This window comes from Ochotona curzoniae, unplaced genomic scaffold (genome assembly GCF_017591425.1).
Source record: "Ochotona curzoniae isolate NIBS_2020 unplaced genomic scaffold, NIBS_Ocur_1.0 scaffold_2587, whole genome shotgun sequence".
Taxonomy (NCBI): domain Eukaryota; kingdom Metazoa; phylum Chordata; class Mammalia; order Lagomorpha; family Ochotonidae; genus Ochotona; species Ochotona curzoniae.
In genome coordinates this window covers 13,916,071-13,937,161 of record NW_024467096.1, presented here as the reverse complement: position 1 = coordinate 13,937,161, position 21,091 = coordinate 13,916,071, and the positions used below count along the sequence as shown (strand labels likewise).

The window sequence follows — 21,091 nt, the reverse complement described above, 5'->3', positions numbered from 1 at the left end:
TGCCATGCCCAGTGCTCCCTTCGATAACATAGACAAGTAAGCCCAGCAGTTGTGTTCTTCTAGGGCTTAGTTAGGGGTAGACAAGCACATCTTAGTTATATCTTTGGGGTGATCCATATGTTGGTTTGGGCAGGCACAGAGAATGGGAATGAGATACAGTGAGTTTGGAAGGGCTTTTTGGAAGAGGTGGCAAGTAAGCTGGGTCTCTGCAGTCATTGCTGCTGGCCTCTGGGGAAAGGGGTGGTGCAGGGAAAAGGGGCTGTAAGAATGAAGGGTGGAGGCTGAGGGCTGGTTTACTGTATGCCCAGGGCAGTGCTGGCAGCATTGGTGTTCCTGGTGGGAGACAAGGCTGAAACCTGTTATGTGCATTGTCTACTGTAATTTCCATAACCTCCCTCTGTTATTACCTCAGTGAGATAGGTGAGGAAGCAGTGACTTCACTGTGAGTGAATGGAGGGATTGTAAGCTTGTCTGCTACATCTGGAGCCGGTGCTCTGGGCCTTGGTCCCATGCCTACAGGGCCAGGCTGGGGAGCTCTGGCTTGCTGGATGCTTCTCTGACTCTCTCAAGGACACCACCCTTTGCTGAATCTTCTTCCTGCCTCTTGCTGCTCTGCAACTTCTTATTAAATTGAATGACAAGTCTGATGTTGACAACTTCTTCAGTCTCAGTTCCAGTTTTTAAACTTCCTTCTTTATCGGCCAATCACTAGCCCCGAAATCTTCAAAGGAAACCTATATATGGCTAGCCATGTGTGACAAAGGAGAAGACAAAGGTTTATCTCCCCCTTTAAAAGTTTTAGGTTCATTGCAGAAGTCAGGCGATTGTGACAAGGTGAGTTGAGAGAAGCCCTTGAATGGGAACAGTCAGCCTGGGCTGGAGAAATCTGGAACATGTGGGTCATGAGCTCTTCCACTAAGGATGAGTTGGAATTGGGAAGGTAGACCCAGGACAGCAAAGCCATTCTGTTCCACTTGCTGATGAATGAGACATCTTTTAAAATTTTTTCTCTGTCCCTCAAAGGATTTCTGGGTTGGTATGGCCTTTTCTGTAGCAGAGAGGATACGTTAATTCATTCAAAAGAAATCATATTGAAAACAAATGGATGGAGAACTCCAAAACAGGAGTCTGCAGAGACTGAGACTGCAGACTAAAACAAAAGGGCCAATGAAGAGTGAAGAGAGAAGATTGAGGATACAAACAAAATCAGTGCCAAAAAACAGGACAGGCTGGAATCCATGGAAAATGATGTACCTTTCAGTACAAAGGCTTGAGGAAAATCATAGCCCACGCTGAGAAAAAAGAAGAAGAGATCAGAGATGTTAAAGTCTAGAAAACTGACCCCTCAAGAAGAGTCGGGGGCATTCCTGGAGGGTACTTGCCACTTCTGCCTCTGTTGTGTGGACCAACATCTGGGCTTCATAGGAGGCTGAGAAAGTTTCCAGTTGGGTGCTGTGCAATCTCTGAAAACTCAGATTGGGCAAGGTTTTCTGTTACTGAAAGAAGGAATCATGTTAGCTTCCATCTTGATCTACAACAAGAGAGAGACTAGAAGTAAAGTATTGACGGAGTTCTGGGGGAAAGGCAATGGACTCACGCGCAGTAACATTATTGTGCAAGCACAAGGCAGGCAGGCATACCTCATATGTGCAAGGACTCAGGGAATTTGGCATGGATGAGCCTTTCTTGGGAACAACCAGTTGATAATGCAAGTGCTAACTTTCCCACCCTCACACTGTTTAAGTGAGGTGTGAAAGTGATAGAGTTAGCCTTTCAGTCAATTTTTTTTAATAAAGCAATCTCCTTGCATCCTTCTCTCACCTGTTCTCTCCAGCCTTCATGCTCCAATCTATATGTAAATAAAAGAATATGCAAGGAATGGTAGTAATCTATCCTACTGCATCTTTTTTCTTATGTATGGAGGATCTTGGATTATTTTTAACTCTGTTTGGTTTTGTCTATTGATTGATATTTTAAGAATTATGAGCTGATCTTACTTGAGTAAGCCCACTGGGGGTGTCCTATAAGGCATCATTCACTACTAGTGCTGAGGGAGAGAAGGAAGAGTAGGTTGAGAAGTACAAAGGAAGGGAAAGACAATGTCTTTTCATGGGAGGGTAGGGAGTCAGTTATGTAAATATCTAACTCTGGGCAGTACAAAACACATTGTACACAAGATGAAACACTGGTTGTGGGGGCCCAGAGGGTGATGGGGAATGTGTCCCGGAAGGGGCAGAGCTTGGCCCGGGCTGTTGGAGGATGAGAGCACTGATAGGTCAGGAATGGGAGAAATGGTGCAGGGGGCAGCAGGAGCACCAGTGTGGAGGAGTGAAAGTATGTTGGCCTGTCTGGGTGACCGTGAGTCACTTGTGGTTGGAGCGCCAAAGATGAATGAAAGAATAGTGACTGTTCATTCTGTGCCCACAATGTACCAGACAGTATACAGATATCTTCAGGCTGCCCAGCAACTCTGTAGAGAGGTGGTCATTATCTCTACCATATGAATGAGGAGCCTGAAGGCACACATGGTGTGACCGTCCCAAGTTGTTTTTGTGTTGGTGCCCAAGGCTTTTCCACTGTGTTGTGACTTATGTTGAATTAGTTTCCTTTATGAAGTAGACATATCAAAATACAAATTCTTGTGAAGTGACTTTTCATAGGTAAATATTTTACAAGTAAATATTTTATGTATAGCTGACTTGTGTTATATAAGTAAATATATTCCACATGTTTGCACAACTATATATTCCTATGAAATAAATATGTTATGTGTAAATTTTACAGGTTCATTTTTAGGTAAGTATAAAAACTTCAGTTATGGTCTAGACTTTGCCAACTGGCAGCTGGATGGCCCCAGGCTTATTAATCATAACCCTAATATCCTTATCCATAAAAGAGGATATAATTGTGACACTGCCCAGCCTCAGATTAGCTTTCATGTCCTGATGAGATCGCAGCTGTGCCCAGGTGAGAAAGCATAGACAAGCCCCACCAAAGGGTTTGTTGTTGCTGACACAACCCCTGTTCCTCTGAGAGTGAGTGTCTGCACAAGCACCCACGGGTGCCTGTAAAAACTCTTGCCATCACACATGGTCCCTGCAGGGTTGAGACAAACAGCTTGGTCAACAGACAAGAAACTGTATGCTCTGTGACTCACATCAGCTGGGGTGGAGGGCCAGTCAGGTAGCAGTGGGTCTGGCTCTGCACTTTGCCCCTGGAAGAAAGTACTCTCCCTGTCTTCCTAGGTACCAAATAGGGTCTGGGACAGAGCACTGGATGGGGTCTGGTGGACATCACTCCAGAGGTGAAGAAGGGTGTCCAGATATGCCATGCTATGGGCAGGCTCCTTTTGGTGTGAGAGGCCCAGGAGGGACAGGAGGCAAGGGATTCTGTGGTTGGCAGAGTCACCCGTGAGGACAAGGTGGAGCCCATCATTGGCAAAGCAGGGCTTCTGACAAAACATGCCCAGGAGGTCTGGCCACTAGGCCTTAGCACTAGGCCACCAGAGCCTGTGGCATTTCACATTGTTCCAGAAAGAATCAGGGTTGTTCTAGGGTTGGGGAGCGATGTGCTCTGGAGGTGGCTTGCAAAGCCTTTTTCACCAGGTGTGTCATTAAGTGGACTGCTATGCAGAGACCTCAGCTGTCCCCCACTGTCAGACACATGTTTCTTCCTCATTCTGCAGATCTCTGCTGTGGAGACCCAAGCCTTTCAACTTGGTCTCATCTAAGGATGAGTTCCCCTCATCTTCTTGGTCTTACCAAGGATAGAGAAGACTTGTTGTCTCTTAGTCTATATGGGCTATAATATATCAAGTTGGCTGCACTTGACTGTGGCGTCCAGGATGATGGGTACAACACTTGTGTTTTGTTCACAGCCTGGGTTTCCATACAGTGGCCAGCCCTTGGAGGCCTTGTAAAGAGAGCTGTGGCTTGCTGACCCTCATGCTGGTCTGCTTACTGCCATCAGGCTACACCCAGGCACAAACGGGTATGTGCAGGTGCTCTGGGGGAAGGTCCAGTGTAAGAGCAGCAAAGCCCATAATGGGGAACGCCTTGGGGCCAAGGTGGGACCTTCTGACCACCAGGCCGGTCTTTTTTTGCATTCTACCTATCAATCGGGCCTTGACAGTAACAGCCAGGCAGCAATGTAGAAGAGGGTAAGAGGGGGAAATTCTCTGCAATGGTCCATGTTCTCTCTAAGCCCTGATGGGAGTCAGACTTGGGACCTTGCTCTGCTTGTCTTATTCTTTTGAGAACCGGAGTTGTAGGAGTTTGTCCCAGGTGGGGGAGGGAGGGAGGAAGGCAGCCAGGGGCTCTGACAGGGTGGTCAGGCTGAGTCATCAGTTAGCTCAAGGCAGACTGCAGGGCTTGCCTTTGTTGGCTGTGTGGTGCCAGCACTGGGCGGAGCCTGGCTGGGGTCCCATGTTGGAGGTGGCTGATGACAGTGTTGAGAATAAACCCCCAGAAAGTGTTTCCTGCTAGAGGACTGCGGTGGTGGCTCCCTTTTTTTGGCCTGCACAATGAACATCTTATTCTAGGCCATAAATTTGGAGGAGGGAAAAGAACAAGGCAGGGGGCACACAGACCTCTCCCAGGGAAATGTTTCTGCACTTGATGAGTCCTGCCCTTGCCCCATGACTCACAGTGGGAGGGCTGGGAGTCTCTTCACTAACTGCCCATTGCCACTGCAAGGTCACTTTCTCTGGAGAACCCTTATGATTTCCAGCAAATCCACACTGTGCACCCAGATAGGCTTGGGCTTAAGCTTAAGATGTACCCATTCTCAACTGTATGAACTTGGAAACTTCCTTGGTTCTTAGATTCTCAGCTTATGTTAATCTGCTACCTTATTGCACTGATGTGAGAACTACACGTAGTGCTCAACCAAGTGCTGGGGACATGATTGAAATGATCAATAAGCGATGATTACCTTGACTTTCCTGCATTTACTACTGGCTATCTCACTGGTTACCCAATGGACCAGGCACTGTACTGCGCCTTGGAACCGTAAAAGCAACTGGGGTATAGCTTCTCTCTGGACATGCTCTCAGTCCCCAAGGAGGGACAACAGACAAGAAAAAACAAGAGACAATAGCAGGTGCATCCACTTTACCTGTGTAAAATGGTAAGAGAAGAAATGAAATGCCAGAGAGCTCTGAAAGATGAAGAGGAGTTTTCCAGGCATTTGGGTGGGAGAGAGAAGACAGCAGCTCAAGCAGACAGAAGGAAGGTCCCAGGTGAGATTTGCTGTAAGAACTACTCACAAGAGAGGGCAGGGGGTGACAGTAGAGATTCCTTTGGCAGGTGAGCCTGTGAGGTGTCCACCCTCACTGGCACCTGCATGGACCTCGTTAGAGGCAGGATAGAGTCTACTGTTTTCAGCAGGTGGGAAGACGTAGGTAAACACTCAACTAGGCTTGGTGGGAAGACGTAGGTAGACACTCAACTAGGCTTGGTGGCAAAGAGGGTGTTGAGCTGGCACTTGTCATCTCAGGGCTGGATCAAGAGCGGATCTCAGGGGCACGGGAATAGATCAACCAACAGAAGTTGCAGATACAGAGTCCAGTACAGTGCAGGCTTCAGGGTGGGCGAGCGGGAGAGTGGTCGGCAGAACAGAACCGTAGCAGATGTGGGAGCCAGTGACTTCTGTAGTCTTTGGGAAGACTGTTGACCCCAACTCTGTTGCTCAGAATGAAATGCAATAGGGTCAGAGGAGACCTGCTTTGTATTCAGGAATTACACTTGTGGTTTTAGTCATTCACACGCAACTTCAAAACCCTATCAGTTACACAAATTCAGTGAATCATTTGGATGAGATAAAAACAGGGCTATATTTGCTACAAGGATGATGTGTGGCGCTTAGCTGATGTTAAAAATAAACATAGAAGCTTTATTTACTCAACTCTTACCATGTCTGGGCATGTTATGTACTTTAAAACATTTCACTTAATCCTGGTTAAATTTAGCTCCCTTTTTATCCATCATTCTGTCTAGCATTTACCTTTCTATCGACCTGCCATACCTGCTCCACAAACCTGACAGTGAGCATAGAAAAGCATGCCATTACTCTAATTCATGACCGTTATGCTTTTTTTTTTAAATTGTGTTGTTAAAGGACTATTCTATTATGATCATATGGGGGAAAATGGCGTGGGGGTATGGATGGGGGGAACATGAAGGGGGGAATCCCTGCACCAAAGGAACTATATCATGAAAAAAAAAAGGTTATTAATGTATTTACATATTTGAAAATCAGTTACAGAGAGTGAGAAAGAGAGAAAGAAAGCAAAAGAGGAGAGAGAGAGAGAGAGATCTTCCATCCACTGGTTCACTTCCTGGTTGGCCATAATGGCCAGGGCTCAGCCAAGGCTAAACCTAGGAGCCATGAACTTCATCCAGGACTCTGATGTAATAGGGGTCCAAGTATCTGAGCCATCTTCCACTGCTATTAGCAGGGAACTGGATCAGAAGTAGAGCAGTTGGGACACGAACTTTCATCCAATGGGATAACTGGCATTACAGATAGTGGCTTTATCCACCACACCACAAAACCAGTCCTGACAATGAATGCAAGTGGATTTGGTGTCAGGCCACCTTACTGCATTTCTTGATCTTGTAGGACTCAGTTCTTCCCACCATTAGCATTACCTAGGAGAGATAACAAAAGTGCTACTGCCTTAATTGCACTTCAGACCAATGAATTCCAAGACTCTAGGGGATGAGCCTGGCCATGACTATCATACTGAAAGCTCTACAGTTGATTCTAATGGGCAGTGATGTCTGAGTGCCATTGTCATTCTCTTTAACCTAGAAGATGGTGTCACATTGTTTTCTCTCTCTTCCAAGCCCTCTCCTCGCCCCCTGACATCTCTTTCCTATCTGTACCAGAGAAAAGAATGTTGAGAATTTTGTCTCATTCTTATCAGTCTGCTAAAACAACACTGAGATGAATGGAGTGTCTTATATTCAATCAAAATTTATTTAATGTAGTTCCTGACAATGGGCAGTCCAAGATCATGATTCAGGCAGATTCAGTGTCCGATGAGAGCTCCTTCCTAGTTTATAGGTAGCAGCATTTAAAAAAATAATTATTGATTTTGTTTGAAAGGCAGATTCTCAGAGAGAAGGAGCCACACAGAGAGAGAATCTTTCATCTCCTGATTCATTTTCCCAAATGGCTGCAGCAGCCAGAGCTGAGCTGATCAAGAGCCAAGAGCTTCTTTTGGGTCTCCCACGTGAGTGTAGAGGCTCAAGGATTTGAACCATTCTCTGCTGCTTTCCCAGGCTATAAACAGGGAGCTGGCTCAGAAGTACAGAATCTGGGACTGGCATCAGCATCCATATGGAATATTGATGCTGCAAGGCAGAGGATTAGCCTGTTGAGCCATTTTTCTGGCACTAGTAGCAACAGTTTGCTGTTTTTCTTGATTGGGGAAGGGTCAGCTAGCTCCTTTGGGGCTTTTTAGTGGAAACTCTGATCATGGTAATAGTGGAGTCCTCCTGACCCAGTCACCTCCCACAGGTCCCGTCTCCATCACATCAAGGACTAGGATTTCAGGAAAAGAACTTTGACAGGACACCACCAGTCAAGACTGTGGTGCCCTCCACCACCTCTGCCTAACATTCTGGATGTTGAATTCTTTTAGCTCCTTTTAAGATGTCCCTCCCCAACCCCGTTTGTGTATAAATCTTATTCCCTGTTAATTAAGGACATGACTTTATCAGCTCTGTCTTTTCTTTCAGATGTTCTCTCTGTACTGTACCATTCCATGTCTGTCTGTCTGCTGTTGTGTCTCCTACCTTCATCTACTTGCATGCACGGGTACACATATCCTCTGCAGATCTCATCCACTCCCTTAGCTATTGCTTCATTTCTCTGCTCTCGAAGAGTTGTCTTCCCTTGTTCTTCTCTCATTCTCATGTAATCCCAGTTTGACTAGGCTTCTGTCCCTGCCACTCCGCTAGATATGCACTCCACCGCACATCGCCAAATGCGGTGTAGTCAGATCATCCTTACTGAAGATGCATCAGCAGTATGTATTCTCCTGCTTCTGACACGTTCCTCTCTTTGTTTCTTTTCCTGCTGGTTTCTGCTCCTCAGCTTCTTTGACTGACTCATCTTCTCTTGCTCACTTTGAAGTGCCCCTAAGAACAACCCTTGAACTTGGCCTCTTCACTTGTCTCTTTATTCCTTGATGATCTGTTACTGTCCATGTGCTATCAACCTTCCATTTATATCTCCGTTTCAGACCTTTCCCTGACCTTTACACTCATATATTCAACCATCTACTTAATAGTAGATGATCTCCTTGGGTGTCTGACAGACATCACAAATACAAGTCTGGTTGCTTTTGTCTCTAGAATATATCAATAGATCATAGCTTCATTTTCCCAGTTGTTGGTTCCTAAAATGGTATTCAATCTACATTATTTCTGTCCTGTTATATCCAGGCTTTTGGCAAGCTGTGTCAGTTATACCTTGAAAATGAATCAGGAAGCAGACTACTTATTTATTTCACCAAATTAACACTAGCCTTACATAGCTGAATCTCCACCTTTGAATTTTTAGAATAGTTTCACTGTGGATCTCCTACTTATAATCCTGCTTCTGTGGTTTATTCCTGACGAGAACGATCATTTTAAATATTGTATTGCCAAGTCCTTTCTCTGCTCAAAACCCAGAAAATCTTATTTCACTCAAAAGTAGGGTGTTTTTTTTAAATTTTAAAGATGTATGGAAGATCATGACAGAGGAAGGCAGAGAGAGCTTCTATCTGCTAGTTCACTCCCCAAATGACTGCAGCAGTAAGGGCTGTGCCAGGGCCACAACCAAGAGTCAGGAACCGCATTCTCTTTTCTCATGTGGGTGTCAGGGTCCCAAGCACTTGAGCCACCTTCCAGTGCCTTCCCAGGCACCTTAGCAGGGAGTTGAATCAGAAAAAAAAAAAAAACCCAGCTGGGACTAACTTTAGCTGGGCTTTGTCCACCTCCTGCATGTACTCCACAATTCTTACTGTGGAAATGAGATGTCAGCGTTGGCCTCAAGGCCTGAGCTTTTAAGAAGAACCTCCGAGGTTTTGCACCGCTTGACCTTCGCAGTCTCATAGATTTCGTTTTCATAGATTTTGATCTTTTTTATTCTTATTTCTTCTATGAGCTTTTGTGAATCTTATAACTTTTGTACTTATGTTCCCTTTCTGATTGAAACACTGATCCTTTAGGTGTCTGTTATGTGCTCTGTGTCTCCCTTCAGGTTTCTGGTGAAATGTCACCTTCTTAGAGCTGTCCCTTGAGCGCCTGGTATAAGGTAATACTCCCGTGCCTGTCTTCCTCCACCATTACCCGAGTTTCTTCTCCTACCCCCTTATCCTGCCTTGCTGTTGTTCTTCCATAGTATATCCAACCATCTGATTTATTTACTTAGTTTTTCTTCTCACTAGGTGGTTTCCATGAGGGCAGCAACTTCATTTCTGTTATTCACAGCTATATTCATAGGACTCTGAGCCATGCCTCTGAAATAATACGCACCATACATATTTGCTGTCTGAATTTAACTAAATCCTTACAATGATTAAAATTAGTTGGAAACCCAAAGATAATAGATAAGGAAATGGAAACTCAGAGAGATGAATTATTTTTCTTAAAATAACACAGCTTGTTAGCATGGAACTGAGCATTACATTTTCTAAGTATACCTTTATACTGTCTGCTTGTGGAGCCTGGACTTCCCCCAGCACCCGGAGCCTGGCTTTCACTCAGCACCCACGTCTCATTTTCTCCACGTGTGGTTGCAAACAAGCAGCCCCATGGAGTCACAAAGTCTCTACAGAAAATGATGCAGATGTAGCTGCAGGTGTAGAAATTGCACACATAGCCATTGTTTCCAATTTCCCAGTCCAGAGATCTGTGAACAATCCAGTTTAACCCATTCGGTGGTGAAACTCAGTTATTTGTAAATCTACACCTGCAAAATATTTCCTTTTATTTTTTTCCCTTGATGACTACTATGTCTTTTAAGGACCTTTGCAGAAATATTCAGTTTTTACCATCTTGATTGAGATCAAGCATGGCAGGCCAAGTTGAGGAAGGCACTTATGTCAGCGGGAACAGCAGAAGCTTGCCTTCCCATCTGTGAGACCCCAGATCCCTGTTCTTCCAATCTCCTTTCTCTGCTTCCTTCACACTGTGCTGCCAAAGCTGGAGTTCCCCCTGCTTTCCCTAGTGTTGCGATTACCAAACTCATCCTGCATGAAGAACCCAAGAGGAAAGGCCTGTAGACATTGTTTCTTTGAATTCTTCGAATACAATATCCAGATTACAGACCATTCCCACCTCCCAGTGATGCCCCTTAGGATTCTTTTACTTCATGATGGTGCAAATGCAGTATGCATTCAGTAGAGACTCGAAATTTGGATCTTTTTCTGAGCCAGCGATATGTGGTAAGATACTCTCATCATCCTGGGCAGGTGCCAGCTCCATGAACAGGAATGTAAACAACGAGTATTCTGCAGTGGGCTGTGTGCTGAGCTGTGATGTTCTGTAGCTTAGATGTTTTAAGTGTATTTTTGAATAGGATGTTTTCAGTTTATGATGGGTTTGATGGAATATGATCCCATGGCAAATCAAGAGGTGTCCGCATTATCAATCACCTTCTAATGAGAGCTGTCACTTCAGCAGCCTTGTCCATGCAGACAGAGCATGCAGTCAGCTTTGGAAAGTTTCAAATTTAAAACTGTTTCAAGCTAAGGATCAATAGATGTTTGAAGAAAGTTTGAAATGTTTAACACAGAAACGGACAGAGTTAACACAAGGACAACAACATAAAAAGAAACTCAAAAGAAAGGTAATCTTGTCTTAAAGAGATCAGAGAAGACAGTAAATGAATAAAAGAAAAGCGTCGTGCAGTGCAACAAGAATGTGTTTTCAGAGAATAAGCAATTGAAAGAATGATAGAAATAAATCATGGATCCAGTGCGGTAGCCTAGTGGTTAAGGTCCTCTCCTTGTACATGCCTGGAACCCACATGGGTGTCAGTTCTAATCCCATATGGGCACCGGTTCCCATCCAACTTCCTGCTGTGGCCTGGGAAAGCAGTCAAGGATGGCCCAAAGCGTTGGGACCCTGCACCCTCATGGGAGACCTGGAAGAGACTTCAGACTCCTGGTTTTGCATTGGCTCAGCTCTGACCCTGGTGGCTGCATGGGGAGTGAAGTCAGCAGACAGAAGATCTTCCTCTCTGTCTCTCCTCTCTGTATATCTGCTTTTCCAATAAAAAGAAGTAAGTCTTTTTATTTCTAAAGAAAAAAATCAGTGTAAGTTTCAGAATATAAAGTGAAAAAAACTTAGAGTTTTACAGAAGTCGAAAACAAAAGACAATGAAGTGAAGCATAACATAGGGTTATTCCAAGAATTCCTACATCTAAATAGTAAGCTCACAAGAAAGAGAACAGAGACAATAGTGGCTGAAAATGGCCAAAGAAAGACTACCAGAAAGGAAATGGACTTCTAGATGAAAAAGCCTGCTTAGATACCCAGGGCTGTGAAGGAAAAAGACACAGCTGAAGAACAGCTTCTAGACAGAACACACACACACACACACACACACACACACACACACACACAGATTATATATCAGAATAGGTCTCTGATTGCTATCAGGTGTCTCCACAGTAACACTGGAAGCTAGAAAATAAGGAAACCAGATTTACAAATGTTTTATCTTTTTAAAAATTTGTTTGAAAGACAATATTAGAGTGAGCGAGGGAGAGAAAGAATGAACCTTCTTTCATTTGCTGTTTCACTCCCTAAATGGCCGCAACCATGAAGGAGGGGCCAGGCAGAAGCCAAAAGCCAGAGCTTCTTCCAGGTCTCCCATGTGAACAGCAGGGGCCCAAGCAGCTGCACTGTCTTCCACTGTATTGCCAGGTGTATTAGAAGGGAATTGGACTGAAAGTGGAGTGGCTGGGATGCTGGCTCTGCAGGTGACGGCTTAACTCGTTGTGACATAATATGATCACCCATAGCTATAAATTTCTGAGATGATGTTATTTCCATGTGAGACTGTATATCCCAGCAAAGTTTTTACCAGACATGAGGGCAGGATACACATATTTAAAGATAAGTGAGAAGTCTCAATGATTCTATTTGTCACACAGCCTCTCTGTGCAAGTTACTATGCATCTGTCCCTTCAGAACCACACAGAAAACTAAGAGTCAATGGGATTTCCCTTTATGCCTGAAAACTACCAGGTCAAGTTAGAGTAGGAGGATAGAAAGTTCCAGAAATCAGATTATCAAGGAATTAAAAACAGAACAACACTGATTCAATGGTGGTGTTGGATTGTACCATGATGAATTCCATAATTTTGTACACAGATGGAGGGCTGAGTTACTGACAGCAAGCAGAGGACGCCCCAAAGTACTCCTGGAACAGTATCTAAAAAATATACACACAAAAAAATGATTCAAACACTCCTCATAGCTCAGTGAGAAATGCTAAGTCATCTAATCATAATCATGAGAATGTAACTTCTAGTGTTGACTCCATTAAAAATAAATAAATAAAAAGGAGAGCAACTCTGTTGGGGAATGTGGGTAAGAGAATCGGTAGATGAGTTGGTGGCAAAAGAAGAGAGAAATCCTCATTCTTTGTAACAGGGAGTTAATGAATAAAATCTAACCCAGAAAAAAAGGAGTGGTCGAAACAGTTGATGTAGACATGCTGTGAGGATTGAGAAGTAGATTAGGGACTTGGAAGTTGTGGCATTTGGGCAGCAGAAAAGAAGGTGTTCTCCTTGGAACACCTGCAGACCACCGGACTCTCATAGTAGGATGTGTGTATTGCTTTGCTGGAAAGAGGGCTCAGTGTCTTCCTGTGTAACCAGATGGGTCTTGCCATTGTTTGGGACAGAGAACATGGGGACAATCTGGTCAACAGTCTGAGCACATGGGACTCCCTTCTGGGTACTTGCCTATGGCCATGGTAGAAGAACATCCCCTTTCTGGTCCTCTGAAATGGATTCTTCCACAATTTCTCTTTGAGGTAGAACCTACTCGTGAATTTACTGTTCTTGACTTGACTTGACTCTTTTGGCCTGACTTTATCTTGTCTCTGGAGGAAACGCAGGTCTTTAGGCAGTGGGGTTAGGTATGGAATTCTGCCTTCACTCATCACTGGCTTTGTGCCTCAGCTTGTTACTAAAGCTCTTGCTACTTCATCTGAAAATGGAGGAAATATTTTTTGCCTTGAAGGGTTGTGTGAAGAATACATGCATAATTTAATGTGTATAAAGTGTCTGGCACATAACAGTGCCTAAAAATACCTTAAAATGAAAAGCCTAAAGAACAAAGGGGCCACCTGTGATTAACACTGGGTCAAGGACAAGAGTACCATAATGCTGGGTCTCAGCCCCACACATGGGCCTTCAAGAAGGGGTGTTGAGCTCTGGTGTGGAGGAATGGGGATGGGTGGGTAGAATGTGGATAGTTTCCTGATTGAAGCAAAAGTTCTTGCTGCACTTTGCCTGCAGTGTCTTCCAGTTGGACTGCAAGGGCTCAGCAAATTGGTAGAGACCCAGATCCTAGGATGTCTTATGCCCAGAATCTGTAAAAGCTCTTAGCTAATTTTGTTTCCATATCCAGATGCAACCAGAACAATGCTGACATCTCAGATCCTGTGTGATGGCAATTTAGGGTGCATAAGTTCTACCCAACGGTTTCTGCATGCCTGTTGGTGACTTTGCTCACTGAAGCCAGGGTCCTGGAGCTCATGTATTCCTCCTGCATCAGATTGACTCATTCTCTGACTCCTGCAGGGCTTTCGTAAGTTGCCCTGCACAATGACACTGGGCTGTGAAATTCTTTGGGTGTGTTTCCTTGGCTCAGCTTACATACTTATTTTGGTTCTGGGTGGATTCTGTAACTTTGGGCTCTGAGCCCATCATTAGTGCCTCACACACTGTCGTAAAACTGAAGGGAACATTTGTGCTGGAGACAACAGAAGGTTCTGAGGCCAAGGCGGCTTCTCATTGATCTGATTTCCTTGGGTGTTTTCTGATGCTTCTGGCTCTGAGGGTGGGAGACAAAGGGATCAGCGGAGCTGCTACCAGAGAGTGTAAGTGGGTGAGTGGGTGGGTGGGCAGTGCAGAAGCAGATCGTGGGGAAGAGACTCAGAGCATGAAGAAGGGACTGGAAAAAATCTCAGCTAGTTCTCTGGAGAAAAGCTGAGAAGCCAAGTCAGGGAGCAGAGCTGTTGCTATAAGAGTGCTGTGGGGATATGGGTTGACTGGAAGCCGGTGAGTGTGTGGGCTGGAGGCGTTCAAGTGGATCCTGTGACCAGCTGAGTGTGTAATGCCCCGTAGGAGGACCCAAGGCATTTGTGTAATCTATGCAACTGATCTGTTTTCAGAGTAGAAAAGTTATCAAGCTATACTTTACATGTGGTCTTTAAGAAGTTTGTGGGGGGAAATCTGTTTTGTTTTTCGATTCAATTTCATGTTTCAAAATTTTTGCACTCAAAGAAACTTTTCTTCTTTCAAGGTTTACTGCTTAGGAAACCTTAAGATCTTTTTAAAGATTGATTTACATATTTGAAAAGAAGAATTACACAGAGAAAGAGAGAAAGAAAGAAAGAAAGAAAGAGAAAGAGTGAGATCTTTCATATGCTGGTTCACTAACCAAATGGCCACAGTGGCTAATACTGGGGGTTGGTTTGAAGCATGGAGCCACTCTGGGTCTGCAGTGTGGGTGTAGGGCCCAAGTCCTTGGACTACATTCTGCTGCCTTTCCAGGCCATTATCAGGGAGTTGGATCAGAAGTGGAGCATCCAACAACGGAAGTTGGACCAGACTCAAATCAGGAGATACAATTCAATTTTGATCACCCACGTGGGTGGCGGGACCCAAGTCCTTCAGCCATCACCTGCTGCTTCGCAGGGTATATGCATTAGCAGGAAGAAGGGATCAGAAAAAGAACAGGGACTTGAATCCACACAATGGTACACGAAATGCTTGGATCCAAAGCAGTAGCGTAACTGTTCCTCTCTGCTGATTTATGAAGTACTCTGATTGCACTCTAGGGTGATCCATCCCACCCACTAGCTTTATCTGTTTAAAAATCCAACCATGGCCCAGCGTAGTGGCCTACTGGTTAGTCTTCATCTTGAATGCACTGGGATCTCATGGGCGCCGGTTCTAATCCCGGCAGCTCAGCTTCTCATCCAGCTCCTTGCTTGTGGCCTGGGAAAGCAGTCAAGGACAGCCCAAAGCCTTGGGACCCTACACACGCATGTGAGAACTGAAAGAGCTCCTGGCTCCTCGCTTTGGAATGGCGCAGCACCGGCTATTGCGGTCACTTGGGGAGTGAATCAGATGGAAGATCTTCCTCTCTGTCTCTCATCCTCTCTCTCTCTCTCTATATATATATATGCATTTCCAATAAAAATAAATAAATCTTTAAAAAATCCAGCCACAAATTTGAACACATGTTTATTTATTTATTTTTTAGGACTTTCAAAGGGACCCATATTATGGAGCAGCAAGTTAAGCTGCCACATGTGATGGGTGGCATATGGGTTTGCCAGTTGAAGTCCTGACTGTTGTGCTTCTGATCCAGCTTCCAGCCAATGCATCTAGGAAAGCAGTGGAAGATGGCCCAAGTGCCTGAGCTCCTGACACCCATGTGGGTGAGACTGACAGAGTTCTAGGCTTCAGACTTCAGCTTGGCCCAGCTCTGGCTGTTGTGGCATTTGGGGAATGAATGGGCAATGACACAGTCTCTCCTTTTCTCTATATCATTCTTCCTTCCAAATAAATAAGTATACATTTTTCTTAAAAAGAGGTTTATTTATGTTGATTTAGAAGGCAGAGTGACAGTGTAGCTGGGGGGAGCGGAGAGAGGGCACGAGAGAACAAGCTCTCCCATCTGCTGGTTCATTTCCAAAAAGCCTACAACTTCTGGGACTGGTCTAGGCTGAGTTCAACATCCTAGAACTCCAGTCAGTTTTCCTATGTGACTGGCAGGGACCCACGTACTTGAGCTGTTGTCTGCTGCCTGCCAGGGTGTACATCCACAGGAAACTGAATTGGAACCAGATCCGTGGCACTGTGATGTAGGAAGCTGCTGTCTCAAGCAGCTGTACACCCAGCCGTACCACCAAATATCCTCCTCCATCCACCAGCAACTCCCCCTTTAAAAGAATTCCTTATTTGAAATGCAGAGTTACCGAGAGAGGGGGGGAGTTCTTCCATTTGCTGGCTCACTCCCCAAATGACCATATGGGCTGGGGCTGGGCCAGGCTGAAGTCAAGAGCCAGGAGCTTCTTCTGAGTCTCCCACATGGGCACAAGTGCCCAGCCGCTTGGGCCATTCTCTACTGTTTTTTTCAGGCACATGAGTAGGGGGCTGGATTGGAAGTGGGGCAACTGGCATCCACATGTAATGTGGGTGCTGCAGGCAGTGGCTTAACAACAAACTGTGCCACAGCATCAGCTCCTGCCTCTTAATGTTTTTTTGGAAAGTTTTTGAGTAGCCCTAGTGATAGAACCAAGCCCTGTCCTAGAGTTATGAATTGGCATTAGGAAAGCCCCAATGTCTTACAACTCCCTTAGTTTTTTATAGCCAGAGTCAGTTTGTTTTAAGAGACCAAGGCCTGTGCTATTCTTTGCTCACTTGGGCTCTCAGGCTGGGCTATTGGCAGCTTCCGTTCTCAGTGCCAAACTCTTGGGTTTGCATACATTTGCTACGTTGAACAGAACTGGTGAGAAATCCTGCTCTTACTCCCCAGTTTCCTAACCTCAGATTGCTGCAGCTATAGGTCAGCAAGAGATTGATTTAGTTGGGGCAATGTGGTTTCAGCAAACGGAGATTGACCTAAATTCCACCTACAGGGGTTTTATTGAAAGGATTCAGTGGATTCAGGCTGGAATCAGTGCAGATGAGCCTTGCAGCTGCCCGTCACTTACTAAGCATCTGTCCTCATGAGGCACCATAGCTTCCTGTCTGCCACTCCCTGGTAGGCAGTTTCTCACCTCTCACAGGAACCCTGCAGCCCCATCCTTTGTGCAGTGGGTGGTGTTTGCTGTGCAAGTGCTGCTGCCACCTTTGCGGTAACTCCCGTAACTGTAGTCTTTTCCCCTAGTTGCAGCTGTGAACTATGATCACGATCATCCAGCACCTGGTTTCTGGATGAATGATCCTCAAGTCCAAGTCGCGCCCTTGTCCTTCAAGGGAGGCTCTATGGCGGGTGGGGCAGGGTGGAGTGGGTAGGTAGCAAAACATGGCTATTTCAGTTGTGTGGGGCTGTCGGCCATCCCCCAAGGGAGTTAAACAGCAGAACTGGAGCTTTACTTTCCATCTCAGGTCTGCCGATTGCCGTGGTTGGAGGGCAGGATGTTTGGGGTGGCAGGCCAAGGAGGCTGGTCCGAGAGGGAAGGACATGCAACTTGGGTCCTCCCACAGCCTTAGGGCTGCAGAAACCCAGTAGTGTGTGTAGATAGAATATCTGAAGAGTCGTCCATCTCCTACTGAAGCTCTGGCCTGGAGTAAAAGCAAGGAGACAGGAAGCTGCCTAGAGAGAGGTAGATAGGGAGTGTCCCTTCCTGTTAAGGAGGGGCTGAGCCAGCAGCCCAGGGTGTCCCTTCCCTGCAAGTGCTGTGCAGCTGTCCCCAGCGGACACTCCCTGCTGGCAGCCCTGGCTGGCTGCTGGCTCTGCCTGTGTATGCATGTGGAGATCACCTGCCTGTCTGTCCTCCTTTGCCCATAGGGATGCTGTCATCCAATGTTTTGTTGGCATTAATTATAGATAACAGCAAAGTGCACAAGACCTTGAAGTGACATTTTTATTTTTCCTGTCTCACCTGATACCTTTGTTGTTTGCCATACTATGTCCCGAACCTCTGTGAGGCCTTGACATTTCTACCGCCTCTGATGGCTCATGTCAGCTGAATTTTATCTGATGTGAGTTCCTCTTAGCATCCACCCTCTCAGGCATGACTCTCATTGCTACTAAGGTTTCTCTCCCTGCTGTTCCTCAGTGGGTTTCTGAATTGTCTCCTGTGAAACAGTTCTTGCCTTTTGGACCCCCTTCCTTTAGTCTTTACTAGGGGAGCTCATTGCAACATCACAGATCTTTCCTTAGACTTTGCTGAGCTGCATGTGAGTGAGAGCAGTGAAGGCAGACTCCTGGAACTTCACATTCATGTCCACTAGACATGGTGAGTGAGGATAAGGATGGAGGAGGGGCCAGGGAGAGAGGAATGCCAGAGGAATTGGCGCATTTCTTCTGGGGAGGAGTTTCTAGGACAAAGTAGTCCTAGAGGTAGCATGCCGAGATTGTTCCAAATCTGAGGAATTTGGAAACCTGATCCAGCAAGTTGATTTCCAAGCCGGTGTCTTAAATAAATTATTGTAGCGTGTCCCCCCTCTCCCCCTACCCCGCTGCTTTATAGTTCAGAGTTTTGGGGCATTCTTATTGGTTTGGCCTCTGGTAAGGTCTTTGGACTTTCTGGTTGTATAACAACAAGGTCACTGATATTATGGTGTGGGCATGTGAGAGAGGGAAAGAGCAGTTACTTGATAAGGCAGGAAGCCAAAGCCATCCAGAAGTGAGGTGTGGCCCTTTTCCAATTGTTCTCATGAGAACTGACCAGCATCCAGTAGAAACCATATTAATCCCTTCCAAACATAGAACCCTCAAAGACCTAGTCCTCTGTACCCACTCTGGCATAGGAATCAGGTGACCTTGGGCCAGCAGGCTTTTAACTGAGATATTATCTGTGTTTCTCACGTAGTATGTCAGTTTCTATACCAGTTTCCCTCTTGGAAACAAGTGATGGCTAACTAATTGTATTTTATTGTACCTTTGAAAATGAAATTTACTTCTCGAAATTTATAGCAGGTGCCTGATCGTTACTTCAAAATCACTCATTCCCTATTAGCCTTTCCCTTGGTTTATGATAGGTCATTGGCTTTAAGATGTTTTTAAAAGATTTGTTTATTTTTATTGCAAAGTCAGATATACAGAGAGGAGGAGAGACAGAGAGGAAGATCTTTCATCCAATGGTTCACTCCCCAAGTGGCCGCAAAAGGCTAGAGCTGAGCTAATTCGAAGCCAGGAGCCAGGAGCTTCTTCCAGGTCTCCCACGCAAGTACAGGGTCCCAAAGCTTTGGGCCATCCTTGACTGCCCTCCCAGGCTGCAAGCAGGGAGCTGGATGGGAAGCAGGGCTGCCGGATTAGAACCAGCGACCATGTGGGATCCCAGCCTGTCTAAGGCAAGGACTTTAACCACTATACACTATCATGCTGGGCCCAAGATTTTTTTAATGTATGTTTCCATTAATCTGTCAAGTTGTAGTAGCCAACAATCATTGCACATGTAAAATTGCATTCCCTTTGTACTTCCTGTATGATTTGCTAGTTGAGTACATTTTATATTTAGGTTGGATTATGCATGTGTGGGTAAATGAAAGCTGTATCTATTTGATTTATCATTTAAAAATGAACTTTCCTGGATATTTGATGCTTTTCTTCTAAAAACAAAAAACAAGACAAAACAAAACAAAACAAAACAAAAACAAAACAAAGAAACTTAGTCCTCTTCCACAGGACCCACCATACCATCTCAGCATAGACACACTGAGAACCAGCTTAATAGTTCATGCAACATTTAGGGCTACTCTAAAATTGTGGCAAAAGTAGTTATAAACTTGTCTAAAGATTAAGTTCAAACACTGCTTGTTATTGCAAAACAAAAAAACAAGCAACACTCTCCCCCCAAAAACCAAACCAAACCCCCAAAGCTCTCCCAAACAAAAATTGACAAGTCGCAAGTGTCCAGCTTTTGGGAGTTGGGTGCCATAGTTGGTATGGCTGTGTGCCATGCAGGAGATCCACAACTGAGGAAGCCATTAGAGTGGCATTGTAGAAGAGAGTTTCATGACACACCACTAGGCCATATCGAGCACCAGGCCATGCTCATCTCTGCATTAAAAAAAAAAATCCATATAATAACAATATGGAACAAAGGGAAAAAACCTGCTCAATTTGTAGTTCTATTGGGTGGAGAACAACTGGATAATGTGTTCCTTCTATTTACTTAATTTGATGCTAATTTGTATTGAATGAACCTAAATTTCTTTGGTCCAAGCAAAACAGTTACCTTAAAACTGAATGCTTTTCACTCAGATGGCTTTGATAGTACATGGGTTGCAAATGCTGGTGTCTGGAAGGATTTAGACATTACATTCACACCTGCAAGAGAAGGAATGATGTATTGTAGGTCAAGGGAAGGCAGTGAGCAGGTCTGATGGACTCGTGGAGGCTCACACCTTATACAAACACAAGACTTGGGCTGGCTCTTCTTCCCCTTATTTCTTACCACCAGTAGCAAGTAGCACCAGGATTCCATGGCTGATGCAACAGCTTGTTTGTTTCATCTGCAACTCATTTTGAAACTGGGCAGCCCCAGAAAGGGTGGGTCTGAGTGAATGGATGACCCACTGGGGCCCTGTAAAGGAGGTTGGTTCTTGGCAAGGAGGAGTGGGCAGTGGTTGGGAAAGGGGCTTGGAAGTGGCAGGAGTCAGCAGGCCTGTGCTGGAGGAGGAAGAGGAAGGGTACTCTCGGTGCTTCTGGTAATCAGCCTGCAACTTTTTGCTTTGCTTGTCCCCCTGCAGGCAGCGCTAGAGCCAGTTGAGCACAGTTTGGCTGCAAGGAGCCTGGAAGGAAATAGTGGATGTTACTGAGCCCAGCTGAAATGTACCGGCCCTTGGGAGCCTCTCCCAAGTCCTGGTGCCAGATCTCCAGCCCAGCACTGAGGTAAGATCCCTTAGACTCCAGCTTGGGCAGGGAAATGACTATTGGGGGTGGGAGCAGGCATTCTTTCCTCTTCTAGGGCTCAGGAAAGAAGCAGTTGTTTCTGAAATAGTCAAGCCACCTGTTTTGGCCTAAGCCCACTGGGAGGCAAGGTCATTCCCGTAGCCAAATATTTGTCAGAGCAGGTCTTTTGAAATCTTGATACTGATTCATATTTTCTCCATCGTCGGTGAAATCTGAACTCCAGCTGCACCAGATTCAGGTGAATGCTTAACTTCGTG

General features: G+C 45.3%; 1 protein-coding gene across 4 annotated transcripts in view; it reads left to right on the top strand.

Annotated features, from left to right (window-relative positions):
* The window catches only part of ST6GAL1 (ST6 beta-galactoside alpha-2,6-sialyltransferase 1), a 115,714-nt gene that overhangs the window by 9,803 nt on the left and 84,820 nt on the right, over positions 1-21,091 (top strand). For 3 of the 4 annotated variants that reach the window (XM_041003087.1, XM_041003090.1, XM_041003089.1), the window contains exon 2: positions 20,672-20,813. The gene's annotated coding sequence lies outside the window, so the exon portion shown is untranslated. The remainder of the gene's footprint in view (positions 1-20,671; positions 20,814-21,091) is intronic. The other variant, XM_041003091.1, reaches the window with a different exon arrangement.